The 14,611-nt window shown below is 39.9% G+C and overlaps 1 protein-coding gene across 2 annotated transcripts in view; it reads right to left on the reverse strand.

Moving 5' to 3' along the window:
• DRD3 (dopamine receptor D3) overlaps window positions 1-14,611 on the reverse strand; it is a 1,457,150-nt gene that overhangs the window by 497,943 nt on the left and 944,596 nt on the right. The gene's annotated exons all lie outside the window — the stretch shown is intronic.

Genomic DNA, 14,611 nt, shown 5'->3' on the forward strand with positions numbered 1-14,611 from the left:
ATACCTCCGTAAAGCGCTCCGTTATGCATCTGTTCTGTTGTCACCTCTGTAAAGTGCTCTGTTATGTATCTGTACTGTTGTATACCTCTGTAAAGCGCTCCGTTATGCATCTGTACAGTTGCATACCTCTGTAAAGCGCTCTGTTATGTATCTGTAATGTTGTATACCTCTGTAAAGCGCTCTGTTATGTATCTGTACTGTTGTATACCTCTGTAAAGCGCTCTGTTATGCATCTGTACTGTTGTATACCTCTGTAAAGCGCTCTGTTATGTATCAGTACTGCTGTATACCTCTGTAAAGCGCTCTGTTATGCATCTGTAATGTTGTATACCTCTGTAAAGCGCTCCGTTATGCATCTGTAATGTTGTATACGCATCTGTACAGTTGCATATCTCTGTAAAGCGCTCTGTTATGTATCTGTACTGCTGTATACCTCTGTAAAGCGCTCTGTTATGCATCTGTAATGTTGTATACCTCTGTAAAGCGCTCCGTTATGCATCTGTAATGTTGTATATGCATCTGTAATGTTGTATACCTCTGTAAAGCGCTCTAAAGCGCTCTGTTATGTATCTGTACTGTTGTATACCTCTGTAAAGCGCTCTGTTATGTATCTGTACTGTTGTATACCTCTGTAAAGCGCTCTGTTATGCATCTGTACTGTTGTATACCTCTGTAAAGTGCTCTGTTATGTATCAGTACTGTCTGTAAAGCGCTCTGTTATGCATCTGTAATGTTGTATACCTCTGTAAAGCGCTCCGTTATGCATCTGTAATGTTGTATACGCATCTGTACAGTTGCATATCTCTGTAAAGCGCTCAGTTATGTATCTGTACTGCTGTATACCTCTGTAAAGCGCTCTGTTATTCATCTGTACTGTTGTATACCTCTGTAAATTGCTCTGTTATGTATCTGTACTGTTGTATACCTCTGTAAAGCGTTCTGTTATGTATTTGTACTGTTGTATACCTCTGTAAAGTGCTCTGTTATGTATCAGTACTGTCTGTAAAGCACTCTGTTATGCATCTGTAATGTTGTATACCTCTGTAAAGCGCTCCGTTATGCATCTGTAATGTTGTATACACATCTGTACAGTTGCATACCTCTGTAAAGCGCTCTGTTATGTATCTGTACTGTTGTTTACCTCTGTAAAGCACTCTGTTATGTATCTGTAATGTTGTATACCTCTGTAAAGCCCTATGTTATGCATCTGTAATGTTGTATACCTCTGTAAAGCACTCTGTTACACATCTGTACAGTTGCATACCTCTGTAAAGCGCTCCGTTATGCATCTGTAATGTTGTATACGCATCTGCACAGTTACATACCTCTGTAAAGTGCTCTGTTATGCATCTGTACAGTTGCATACCTCTGTAAAGCGCTCCGTTATGCATCTGTACAGTTGCATACCTCTGTAAAGTGCTCTGTTATGTATCTGTAATGTTGTATACGCATCTGTAATGTTGTATACCTCTGTAAAGCGCTCTGTTATGTATCTGTACTGTTGTATACCTCTGTAAAGTGCTCTGTTATGTATCTGTAATGTTGTATACCTCTGTAAAGCGCTCTGCTATGTATCTGTACTGTTGTATACCTCTGTAAAGCGCTCTGTTATGTATCTGTAATGTTGTATACCCCTGTAAAGCGCTCTGTTATGTATCTGTACTGTTGTATACCTCTGTAAAGCGCACTGTTATGCATCTGTACTGTTGTATACCTCTGTAAAGCGCTCTGTTATGTATCTGTACTGTTGTATACCTCTGTAAAGCGTTCTGTTATGCATCTGTAATGTTGTATACGCATTTCCACAGTTGCATACCTCGGTAAAGCGCTCCGTTATGCATCTGTACAGTTGCATACCTCTGTAAAGCGCTCCGTTCTGCATCTGTACAGTTGCATACCTCTGTAAAGCGCTCCGTTATGCATCTGTACAGTTGTATACCTCTGTAAAGCGCTCTGTTATGCATCTGTAATGTTGTATACCTCTGTAAAGCGCTCTGTTATGCATCTGTAATGTTGTATACCTCTGTAAAGCGCTCCGTTATGCATCTGTAATGTTGTATACACATCTGCACAGTTGCATACCTCTGTAAAGTGCTCCGTTATGCATCTGTACAGTTGCATACCTCTGTAAAGCACTCTGTTATGCATCTGTAATGCTGTATACGCATCTGCATAGTTGCATACCTCTGTAAAGCGCTCTGTTATGCATCTGTACAGTTGCATACCTCTGTAAAGCGCTCCGTTATGCATCTGTACAGTTGCATACCTCTGTAAAGTGCTCTGTTATGTATCTGTACTGTTGTTTACCTCTGTAAAGTGCTCTGTTATGTATCTGTAATGTTGTATACCTCTTCAAAGCGCTCTGTTACGTATCTGTACTGTTGTATACCTCTGTAAAGCGCTCTGTTATGTATCTGTACTGTTGTATACCTCTGTAAAGCACTCTGTTATGTATCTGTAATGTTGTATACCTCTGTAAAGTGCTCTGTTATGTATCTGTACTGTTGTATACCTCTGTAAAGCGCTCTGTTATGCATCTGTACTGTTGTATAGCTCTGTAAAGCGCTCTGTTATGTATCTGTACTGTTGTATATGTATCTGTACTGTTGTATAGCTCTGTAAAGCGCTCTGTTATGCATCTGTACTGTTGTATACCTCTGTAAAGCGCTCTGTTATGCATCTGTACTGTTGTATACCTCTGTAAAGTGCTCTGTTATGTATCAGTATTGTTGTATACCTCTGTAAAGCGCTCTGTTATGCATCTGTAATGTTGTATACCTCTGTAAAGCGCTCCGTTATGCATCTGTAATGTTGTATACACATCTGTACAGTTGCATACCTCTGTAAAGCGCTCTGTTATGTATCTGTACTGTTGTGTACCTCTGTAAAGTGCTCTGTTATGTATCTGTAATGTTGTATACCTCTTCAAAGCGCTCTGTTATGTATCTGTACTGTTGTATACCTCTGTAAAGCGCTCCGTTATGCATCTGTACAGTTGCATACCTCTGTAAAGCGCTCCGTTATGCATCTGTACAGTTGCATACCTCTGTAAAGTGCTCTGTTATGTATCTGTACTGTTGTTTACCTCTGTAAAGTGCTCTGTTATGTATCTGTAATGTTGTATACCTCTTCAAAGCGCTCTGTTATGTATCTGTACTGTTGTATACCTCTGTAAAGCGCTCTGTTATGTATCTGTACTGTTGTATACCTCTGTAAAGCACTCTGTTATGTCTGTAATGTTGTATACCTCTGTAAAGTGCTCTGTTATGTATCTGTACTGTTGTATACCTCTGTAAAGCGCTCTGTTATGCATCTGTACTGTTGTATAGCTCTGTAAAGCGCTCTGTTATGTATCTGTACTGTTGTATATGTATCTGTACTGTTGTATAGCTCTGTAAAGCGCTCTGTTATGCATCTGTACTGTTGTATACCTCTGTAAAGCGCTCTGTTATGCATCTGTACTGTTGTATACCTCTGTAAAGTGCTCTGTTATGTATCAGTATTGTTGTATACCTCTGTAAAGCGCTATGTTATGCATCTGTAATGTTGTATACCTCTGTAAAGCGCTCCGTTATGCATCTGTAATGTTGTATACGCGTCTGCACAGTTGCATACCTCTGTAAAGCACTTTGTTATGCATCTGTACAGTTGCATACCTCTGTAAAGCACTCCGTTATGCATCCGTAATGTTGTATACGCATCTGCACAGTTGCATACCTCTGTAAAGCGCTCCTTTATGCATCTGTACAGTTGCATACCTCCGTAAAGCGCTCCGTTATGCATCTGTACAGTTGCATACCTCTGTAAAGCGCTCCGTTATGTATCTGTTCTGTTGTCACCTCTGTAAAGTGCTCTGTTATGTATTTGTACTGTTGTATACCTCTGTAAAGCGGTCCGTTATGCATCTGTACAGTTGCATACCTCTGTAAACCGTTCTGTTATGTATCTGTAATGTTGTATACCTCTGTAAAGCGCTCTGTTATGTATCTGTACTGTTGTATACCTCTGTAAAGCCCTCTGTTATGCATCTGTACTGTTGTATACCTCTGTTAAGCGCTCTGTTATGTATCAGTACTGCTGTATACCTCTGTAAAGCGCTCTGTTATGCATCTGTAATGTTGTATACCTCTGTAAAGCGCTCCGTTATGCATCTGTAATGTTGTATACACATCTGTAATGTTGTATACCTCTGTAAAGCGCTCTAAAGCGCTCTGTTACGTATCTGTACTGTTGTATACCTCTGTAAAGTGCTCTGTTATGTATCTGTAATGTTGTATACCTCTGTAAAGCGCTCTGTTATGTATCTGTACTGTTGTATACCTCTGTAAAGTGCTCTGTTATGTATCTGTACTGTTGTATACCTCTGTTAAGCGCTCTGTTATGCATCTGTACTGTTGTAGACCTCTGTAAAGCGCTCTGTTATCTATCAGTACTGCTGTATACCTCTGTAAAGCACTCTGTTATGCATCTGTAATGTTGTATACCTCTGTAAAGCGCTCTGTTATGCATCTGTAATGTTGTATACGCAACTGTACAGTTGCATACCTCTGTAAAGCGCTCTGTTATGTATCTGTAATGTTGTATACCTCTGTAAAGCGCTCTGTTATGCATTTGTAATGTTGTATACCTCTGTAAAGCGCTCCGTTATGCATCTGTAATGTTGTATACGCATCTGCACAGTTGCATACCTCTGTAAAGCGCTCCGTTATGCATCTGTACAGTTGCATACCTCTGTAAAGCGCTCCGTTACGCATCTGTACAGTTGCATACCTCTGTAAAGTGCTCCGTTATGCATCTGTACAGTTGCATACCTCTGTAAAGCGCTCCGTTATGCATCTGTAATGTATACGCATCTGCACAGTTACATACCTCTGTAAAGCGCTCCGTTATGCATCTGTACTGTTGTATACGTCTGTAAAGCGCTCTGTTATGTATCTGTACTGTTGTATACCTCTGTAAAGCGCTCTGTTATGTATCTGTAATGTTGTATACCTCTGTAAAGCACTCTGTTATGTATCTGTACTGTTGTATACCTCTGTAAAGCGCTCTGTTATGCATCTGTAATGTTGTATGCACATTTGTACAGTTGCATACCTCTGTAAAGCGCTCTGTTATGTATCTGTACTGTTGTATACCTCTGTAAAGCACTCTGTTATGTATCTGTAATGTTGTATACCTCTGTAAAGCGCTCAGTTATGTATCTGTACTGTTGTATACCTCTGTAAAGCGCTCTGTTATTCATCTGTACTGTTGTATACCTCTGTAAAGTGCTCTGTTATGTATCTGTACTGTTGTATACCTCTGTAAAGTGCTCTGTTATGCATCTGTAATGTTGTATACCTCTGTAAAGCGCTATGTTATGCATCTGTAATGTTGTATACCTCTGTAAAGCGCTCCGTTATGCATCTGTAATGATGTATACGCGTCTGCACAGTTGCATACCTCTGTAAAGCGCTTTGTTATGCATCTGTACAGTTGCATACCTCTGTAAAGCGCTCCGTTATGCATCTGTAATGTTGTATACACATCTGCACAGTTGCATACCTCTGTAAAGCGCTCCGTTATGCATCTGTACAGTTGCATACCTCCGTAAAGCGCTCCGTTATGCATCTGTTCTGTTGTCACCTCTGTAAAGTGCTCTGTTATGTATCTGTACTGTTGTATACCTCTGTAAAGCGCTCCGTTATGCATCTGTACAGTTGCATACCTCTGTAAAGCGCTCTGTTATGTATCTGTAATGTTGTATACCTCTGTAAAGCGCTCTGTTATGTATCTGTACTGTTGTATACCTCTGTAAAGCGCTCTGTTATGCATCTGTACTGTTGTATACCTCTGTAAAGCGCTCTGTTATGTATCAGTACTGCTGTATACCTCTGTAAAGCGCTCTGTTATGCATCTGTAATGTTGTATACCTCTGTAAAGCGCTCCGTTATGCATCTGTAATGTTGTATACGCATCTGTACAGTTGCATATCTCTGTAAAGCGCTCTGTTATGTATCTGTACTGCTGTATACCTCTGTAAAGCGCTCTGTTATGCATCTGTAATGTTGTATACCTCTGTAAAGCGCTCCGTTATGCATCTGTAATGTTGTATATGCATCTGTAATGTTGTATACCTCTGTAAAGCGCTCTAAAGCGCTCTGTTATGTATCTGTACTGTTGTATACCTCTGTAAAGCGCTCTGTTATGTATCTGTACTGTTGTATACCTCTGTAAAGCGCTCTGTTATGCATCTGTACTGTTGTATACCTCTGTAAAGTGCTCTGTTATGTATCAGTACTGTCTGTAAAGCGCTCTGTTATGCATCTGTAATGTTGTATACCTCTGTAAAGCGCTCCGTTATGCATCTGTAATGTTGTATACGCATCTGTACAGTTGCATATCTCTGTAAAGCGCTCAGTTATGTATCTGTACTGCTGTATACCTCTGTAAAGCGCTCTGTTATTCATCTGTACTGTTGTATACCTCTGTAAATTGCTCTGTTATGTATCTGTACTGTTGTATACCTCTGTAAAGCGTTCTGTTATGTATTTGTACTGTTGTATACCTCTGTAAAGTGCTCTGTTATGTATCAGTACTGTCTGTAAAGCACTCTGTTATGCATCTGTAATGTTGTATACCTCTGTAAAGCGCTCCGTTATGCATCTGTAATGTTGTATACACATCTGTACAGTTGCATACCTCTGTAAAGCGCTCTGTTATGTATCTGTACTGTTGTTTACCTCTGTAAAGCACTCTGTTATGTATCTGTAATGTTGTATACCTCTGTAAAGCCCTATGTTATGCATCTGTAATGTTGTATACCTCTGTAAAGCACTCTGTTACACATCTGTACAGTTGCATACCTCTGTAAAGCGCTCCGTTATGCATCTGTAATGTTGTATACGCATCTGCACAGTTACATACCTCTGTAAAGTGCTCTGTTATGCATCTGTACAGTTGCATACCTCTGTAAAGCGCTCCGTTATGCATCTGTACAGTTGCATACCTCTGTAAAGTGCTCTGTTATGTATCTGTAATGTTGTATACGCATCTGTAATGTTGTATACCTCTGTAAAGCGCTCTGTTATGTATCTGTACTGTTGTATACCTCTGTAAAGTGCTCTGTTATGTATCTGTAATGTTGTATACCTCTGTAAAGCGCTCTGCTATGTATCTGTACTGTTGTATACCTCTGTAAAGCGCTCTGTTATGTATCTGTAATGTTGTATACCCCTGTAAAGCGCTCTGTTATGTATCTGTACTGTTGTATACCTCTGTAAAGCGCACTGTTATGCATCTGTACTGTTGTATACCTCTGTAAAGCGCTCTGTTATGTATCTGTACTGTTGTATACCTCTGTAAAGCGTTCTGTTATGCATCTGTAATGTTGTATACGCATTTCCACAGTTGCATACCTCGGTAAAGCGCTCCGTTATGCATCTGTACAGTTGCATACCTCTGTAAAGCGCTCCGTTCTGCATCTGTACAGTTGCATACCTCTGTAAAGCGCTCCGTTATGCATCTGTACAGTTGTATACCTCTGTAAAGCGCTCTGTTATGCATCTGTAATGTTGTATACCTCTGTAAAGCGCTCTGTTATGCATCTGTAATGTTGTATACCTCTGTAAAGCGCTCCGTTATGCATCTGTAATGTTGTATACACATCTGCACAGTTGCATACCTCTGTAAAGTGCTCCGTTATGCATCTGTACAGTTGCATACCTCTGTAAAGCACTCTGTTATGCATCTGTAATGCTGTATACGCATCTGCATAGTTGCATACCTCTGTAAAGCGCTCTGTTATGCATCTGTACAGTTGCATACCTCTGTAAAGCGCTCCGTTATGCATCTGTACAGTTGCATACCTCTGTAAAGTGCTCTGTTATGTATCTGTACTGTTGTTTACCTCTGTAAAGTGCTCTGTTATGTATCTGTAATGTTGTATACCTCTTCAAAGCGCTCTGTTACGTATCTGTACTGTTGTATACCTCTGTAAAGCGCTCTGTTATGTATCTGTACTGTTGTATACCTCTGTAAAGCACTCTGTTATGTATCTGTAATGTTGTATACCTCTGTAAAGTGCTCTGTTATGTATCTGTACTGTTGTATACCTCTGTAAAGCGCTCTGTTATGCATCTGTACTGTTGTATAGCTCTGTAAAGCGCTCTGTTATGTATCTGTACTGTTGTATATGTATCTGTACTGTTGTATAGCTCTGTAAAGCGCTCTGTTATGCATCTGTACTGTTGTATACCTCTGTAAAGCGCTCTGTTATGCATCTGTACTGTTGTATACCTCTGTAAAGTGCTCTGTTATGTATCAGTATTGTTGTATACCTCTGTAAAGCGCTCTGTTATGCATCTGTAATGTTGTATACCTCTGTAAAGCGCTCCGTTATGCATCTGTAATGTTGTATACACATCTGTACAGTTGCATACCTCTGTAAAGCGCTCTGTTATGTATCTGTACTGTTGTGTACCTCTGTAAAGTGCTCTGTTATGTATCTGTAATGTTGTATACCTCTTCAAAGCGCTCTGTTATGTATCTGTACTGTTGTATACCTCTGTAAAGCGCTCCGTTATGCATCTGTACAGTTGCATACCTCTGTAAAGCGCTCCGTTATGCATCTGTACAGTTGCATACCTCTGTAAAGTGCTCTGTTATGTATCTGTACTGTTGTTTACCTCTGTAAAGTGCTCTGTTATGTATCTGTAATGTTGTATACCTCTTCAAAGCGCTCTGTTATGTATCTGTACTGTTGTATACCTCTGTAAAGCGCTCTGTTATGTATCTGTACTGTTGTATACCTCTGTAAAGCACTCTGTTATGTCTGTAATGTTGTATACCTCTGTAAAGTGCTCTGTTATGTATCTGTACTGTTGTATACCTCTGTAAAGCGCTCTGTTATGCATCTGTACTGTTGTATAGCTCTGTAAAGCGCTCTGTTATGTATCTGTACTGTTGTATATGTATCTGTACTGTTGTATAGCTCTGTAAAGCGCTCTGTTATGCATCTGTACTGTTGTATACCTCTGTAAAGCGCTCTGTTATGCATCTGTACTGTTGTATACCTCTGTAAAGTGCTCTGTTATGTATCAGTATTGTTGTATACCTCTGTAAAGCGCTCTGTTATGCATCTGTAATGTTGTATACCTCTGTAAAGCGCTCCGTTATGCATCTGTAATGTTGTATACACATCTGTACAGTTGCATACCTCTGTAAAGCGCTCTGTTATGTATCTGTACTGTTGTGTACCTCTGTAAAGCACTCTGTTATGTATCTGTAATGTTGTATACCTCTGTAAAGCGCTCAGTTATGTATCTGTACTGTTGTATACCTCTGTAAAGCGCTCTGTTATTCATCTGTACTGTTGTATACCTCTGTAAAGTGCTCAGTTTTGTATCTGTACTGTTGTATACCTCTCTAAAGTGCTCTGTTATGCATCTGTAATGTTGTATACCTCTGTAAAGCGCTATGTTATGCATCTGTAATGTTGTATACCTCTGTAAAGCGCTCCGTTATGCATCTGTAATGTTGTATACGCGTCTGCACAGTTGCATACCTCTGTAAAGCACTTTGTTATGCATCTGTACAGTTGCATACCTCTGTAAAGCGCTCCGTTATGCATCCGTAATGTTGTATACGCATCTGCACAGTTGCATACCTCTGTAAAGCGCTCCTTTATGCATCTGTACAGTTGCATACCTCCGTAAAGCGCTCCGTTATGCATCTGTACAGTTGCATACCTCTGTAAAGCGCTCCGTTATGAATCTGTTCTGTTGTCACCTCTGTAAAGTGCTCTGTTATGTATTTGTACTGTTGTATACCTCTGTAAAGCGGTCCGTTATGCATCTGTACAGTTGCATACCTCTGTAAACCGTTCTGTTATGTATCTGTAATGTTGTATACCTCTGTAAAGCGCTCTGTTATGTATCTGTACTGTTGTATACCTCTGTAAAGCCCTCTGTTATGCATCTGTACTGTTGTATACCTCTGTTAAGCGCTCTGTTATGTATCAGTACTGCTGTATACCTCTGTAAAGCGCTCTGTTATGCATCTGTAATGTTGTATACCTCTGTAAAGCGCTCCGTTATGCATCTGTAATGTTGTATACACATCTGTAATGTTGTATACCTCTGTAAAGCGCTCTAAAGCGCTCTGTTACGTATCTGTACTGTTGTATACCTCTGTAAAGTGCTCTGTTATGTATCTGTAATGTTGTATACCTCTGTAAAGCGCTCTGTTATGTATCTGTACTGTTGTATACCTCTGTAAAGTGCTCTGTTATGTATCTGTACTGTTGTATACCTCTGTTAAGCGCTCTGTTATGCATCTGTACTGTTGTAGACCTCTGTAAAGCGCTCTGTTATCTATCAGTACTGCTGTATACCTCTGTAAAGCACTCTGTTATGCATCTGTAATGTTGTATACCTCTGTAAAGCGCTCTGTTATGCATCTGTAATGTTGTATACGCAACTGTACAGTTGCATACCTCTGTAAAGCGCTCTGTTATGTATCTGTAATGTTGTATACCTCTTCAAAGCGCTCTGTTATGTATCTGTACTGTTGTATACCTCTGTAAAGCGCTCTGTTATGTATCTGTACTGTTGTATACCTCTGTAAAGCACTCTGTTATGTATCTGTAATGTTGTATACCTCTGTAAAGTGCTCTGTTATGTATCTGTACTGTTGTATACCTCTGTAAAGCGCTCTGTTATGCATCTGTACTGTTGTATAGCTCTGTAAAGCGCTCTGTTATGTATCTGTACTGTTGTATATGTATCTGTACTGTTGTATAGCTCTGTAAAGCGCTCTGTTATGCATCTGTACAGTTGTATACCTCTGTAAAGTGCTCTGTTATGTATCTGTACTGTTGTTTACCTCTGTAAAGTGCTCTGTTATGTATCTGTAATGTTGTATACCTCTTCAAAGCGCTCTGTTATGTATCTGTACTGTTGTATACCTCTGTAAAGCGCTCTGTTATGTATCTGTACTGTTGTATACCTCTGTAAAGCACTCTGTTATGTCTGTAATGTTGTATACCTCTGTAAAGTGCTCTGTTATGTATCTGTACTGTTGTATACCTCTGTAAAGCGCTCTGTTATGCATCTGTACTGTTGTATAGCTCTGTAAAGCGCTCTGTTATGTATCTGTACTGTTGTATATGTATCTGTACTGTTGTATAGCTCTGTAAAGCGCTCTGTTATGCATCTGTACTGTTGTATACCTCTGTAAAGCGCTCTGTTATGCATCTGTACTGTTGTATACCTCTGTAAAGTGCTCTGTTATGTATCAGTATTGTTGTATACCTCTGTAAAGCGCTCTGTTATGCATCTGTAATGTTGTATACCTCTGTAAAGCGCTCCGTTATGCATCTGTAATGTTGTATACACATCTGTACAGTTGCATACCTCTGTAAAGCGCTCTGTTATGTATCTGTACTGTTGTGTACCTCTGTAAAGCACTCTGTTATGTATCTGTAATGTTGTATACCTCTGTAAAGCGCTCAGTTATGTATCTGTACTGTTGTATACCTCTGTAAAGCGCTCTGTTATTCATCTGTACTGTTGTATACCTCTGTAAAGTGCTCAGTTTTGTATCTGTACTGTTGTATACCTCTCTAAAGTGCTCTGTTATGCATCTGTAATGTTGTATACCTCTGTAAAGCGCTATGTTATGCATCTGTAATGTTGTATACCTCTGTAAAGCGCTCCGTTATGCATCTGTAATGTTGTATACGCGTCTGCACAGTTGCATACCTCTGTAAAGCACTTTGTTATGCATCTGTACAGTTGCATACCTCTGTAAAGCGCTCCGTTATGCATCCGTAATGTTGTATACGCATCTGCACAGTTGCATACCTCTGTAAAGCGCTCCTTTATGCATCTGTACAGTTGCATACCTCCGTAAAGCGCTCCGTTATGCATCTGTACAGTTGCATACCTCTGTAAAGCGCTCCGTTATGTATCTGTTCTGTTGTCACCTCTGTAAAGTGCTCTGTTATGTATTTGTACTGTTGTATACCTCTGTAAAGCGGTCCGTTATGCATCTGTACAGTTGCATACCTCTGTAAACCGTTCTGTTATGTATCTGTAATGTTGTATACCTCTGTAAAGCGCTCTGTTATGTATCTGTACTGTTGTATACCTCTGTAAAGCCCTCTGTTATGCATCTGTACTGTTGTATACCTCTGTTAAGCGCTCTGTTATGTGTCAGTACTGCTGTATACCTCTGTAAAGCGCTCTGTTATGCATCTGTAATGTTGTATACCTCTGTAAAGCGCTCCGTTATGCATCTGTAATGTTGTATACACATCTGTAATGTTGTATACCTCTGTAAAGCGCTCTAAAGCGCTCTGTTACGTATCTGTACTGTTGTATACCTCTGTAAAGTGCTCTGTTATGTATCTGTAATGTTGTATACCTCTGTAAAGCGCTCTGTTATGTATCTGTACTGTTGTATACCTCTGTAAAGTGCTCTGTTATGTATCTGTACTGTTGTATACCTCTGTTAAGCGCTCTGTTATGCATCTGTACTGTTGTAGACCTCTGTAAAGCGCTCTGTTATCTATCAGTACTGCTGTATACCTCTGTAAAGCACTCTGTTATGCATCTGTAATGTTGTATACCTCTGTAAAGCGCTCTGTTATGCATCTGTAATGTTGTATACGCAACTGTACAGTTGCATACCTCTGTAAAGCGCTCTGTTATGTATCTGTAATGTTGTATACCTCTGTAAAGCGCTCTGTTATGCATTTGTAATGTTGTATACCTCTGTAAAGCGCTCCGTTATGCATCTGTAATGTTGTATACGCATCTGCACAGTTGCATACCTCTGTAAAGCGCTCCGTTATGCATCTGTACAGTTGCATACCTCTGTAAAGCGCTCCGTTACGCATCTGTACAGTTGCATACCTCTGTAAAGTGCTCCGTTATGCATCTGTACAGTTGCATACCTCTGTAAAGCGCTCCGTTATGCATCTGTAATGTATACGCATCTGCACAGTTACATACCTCTGTAAAGCGCTCCGTTATGCATCTGTACTGTTGTATACGTCTGTAAAGCGCTCTGTTATGTATCTGTACTGTTGTATACCTCTGTAAAGCGCTCTGTTATGTATCTGTAATGTTGTATACCTCTGTAAAGCACTCTGTTATGTATCTGTACTGTTGTATACCTCTGTAAAGCGCTCTGTTATGTATCTGTAATGTTGTATACCTCTGTAAAGCGCTCCGTTATGCATCTGTAATGTTGTAAACGCATCTGCACAGTTGCATATCTCTGTAAAGCGCTCCGTTATGCATCTGTACAGTTGCATACCTCTGTAAAGCGCTCCGTTATGCATCTGTACAGTTGCATACCTCTGTAAAGGGCTCTGTTATGCACCTTTAATGTTGTATACGCATCTGTAATGTTGTATACCTCTGTAAAGCGCTCTAAAGCGCTCTGTTATGTATCTGTACTGTTGTATACCTCTGTAAAGTGCTCTATTATGTATCTGTAATGTTGTATACGCATCTGCACAGTTACATACCTCTGTAAAGCGCTCCGTTATGCATCTGTACAGTTGCATACCTCTGTAAAGCGCTCCGTTATGCATCTGTAATGTTGTATACGCATCTGCACAGTTACATACCTCTGTAAAGCGCTCCGTTATGCATCTGTACAGTTGCATACCTCTGTAAAGCGCTCTGTTATGCATCTGTACAGTTGCATACCTCTCTAAAGTGCTCTGTTATGCACCTTTAATGTTGTATACGCATCTGTAATGTTGTATACCTCTGTAAAGCGCTCTAAAGCGCTCTGTTATGTATCTGTACTGTTGTATACCTCTGTAAAGTGCTCTATTATGTATCTGTAATGTTGTATACCTTTGTAAAGCACTCTGTTATGTATCTTTACTGTTGTATACCTCTGTAAAGTGCTCTGTTATGCATCTGTACTGTTGTATACCTCTGTAAAGCGCTCTGTTATGTATCTGTACTGTTGTATACCTCTGTAAAGTGCTCTGTTATGTATCTGTACTGTTGTATACCTCTGTAAAGCACTCTGTTATGTATCTGTAATGTTGTATACCTCTGTAAAGCGCTCAGTTATGTATCTGTACTGTTGTATACCTCTGTAAAGCGCTCTGTTATGCATCTGTACTGTTGTATACACATCTGTAATGTTGTATACCTCTGTAAAGCGCTCTAAAGCGCTCTGTTACGTATCTGTACTGTTCTATACCTCTGTAAAGTGCTCTGTTATGTATCTGTAATGTTGTACACCTCTGTAAAGCGCTCTGTTATGTATCTGTACTGTTGTATACCTCTGTAAAGTGCTCTGTTATGTATCGGTACTGTTGTATACCTCTGTAAAGCGCTCTGTTATGTATCTGTACTGTTGTATACCTCTGTAAAGTGCTCTGTTATGTATCTGTACTGTTGTATACCTCTGTAAAGCACTCTGTTATGTATCTGTAATGTTGTATACCTCTGTAAAGCGCTCAGTTATGTATCTGTACTGTTGTATACCTCTGTAAAGCGCTCCGTTATGCATCTGTAATGTTGTATACACATCTGTAATGTTGTATACCTCTGTAAAGCGCTCTAAAGCGCTCTGTTACGTATCTGTACTGTTGTATACC

This window comes from Ambystoma mexicanum, chromosome 7p (assembly GCF_040938575.1).
Source record: "Ambystoma mexicanum isolate Mex_15411 chromosome 7p, UKY_AmexF1_1, whole genome shotgun sequence".
In the NCBI taxonomy this organism is placed as follows: Eukaryota; Metazoa; Chordata; class Amphibia; order Caudata; family Ambystomatidae; genus Ambystoma; species Ambystoma mexicanum.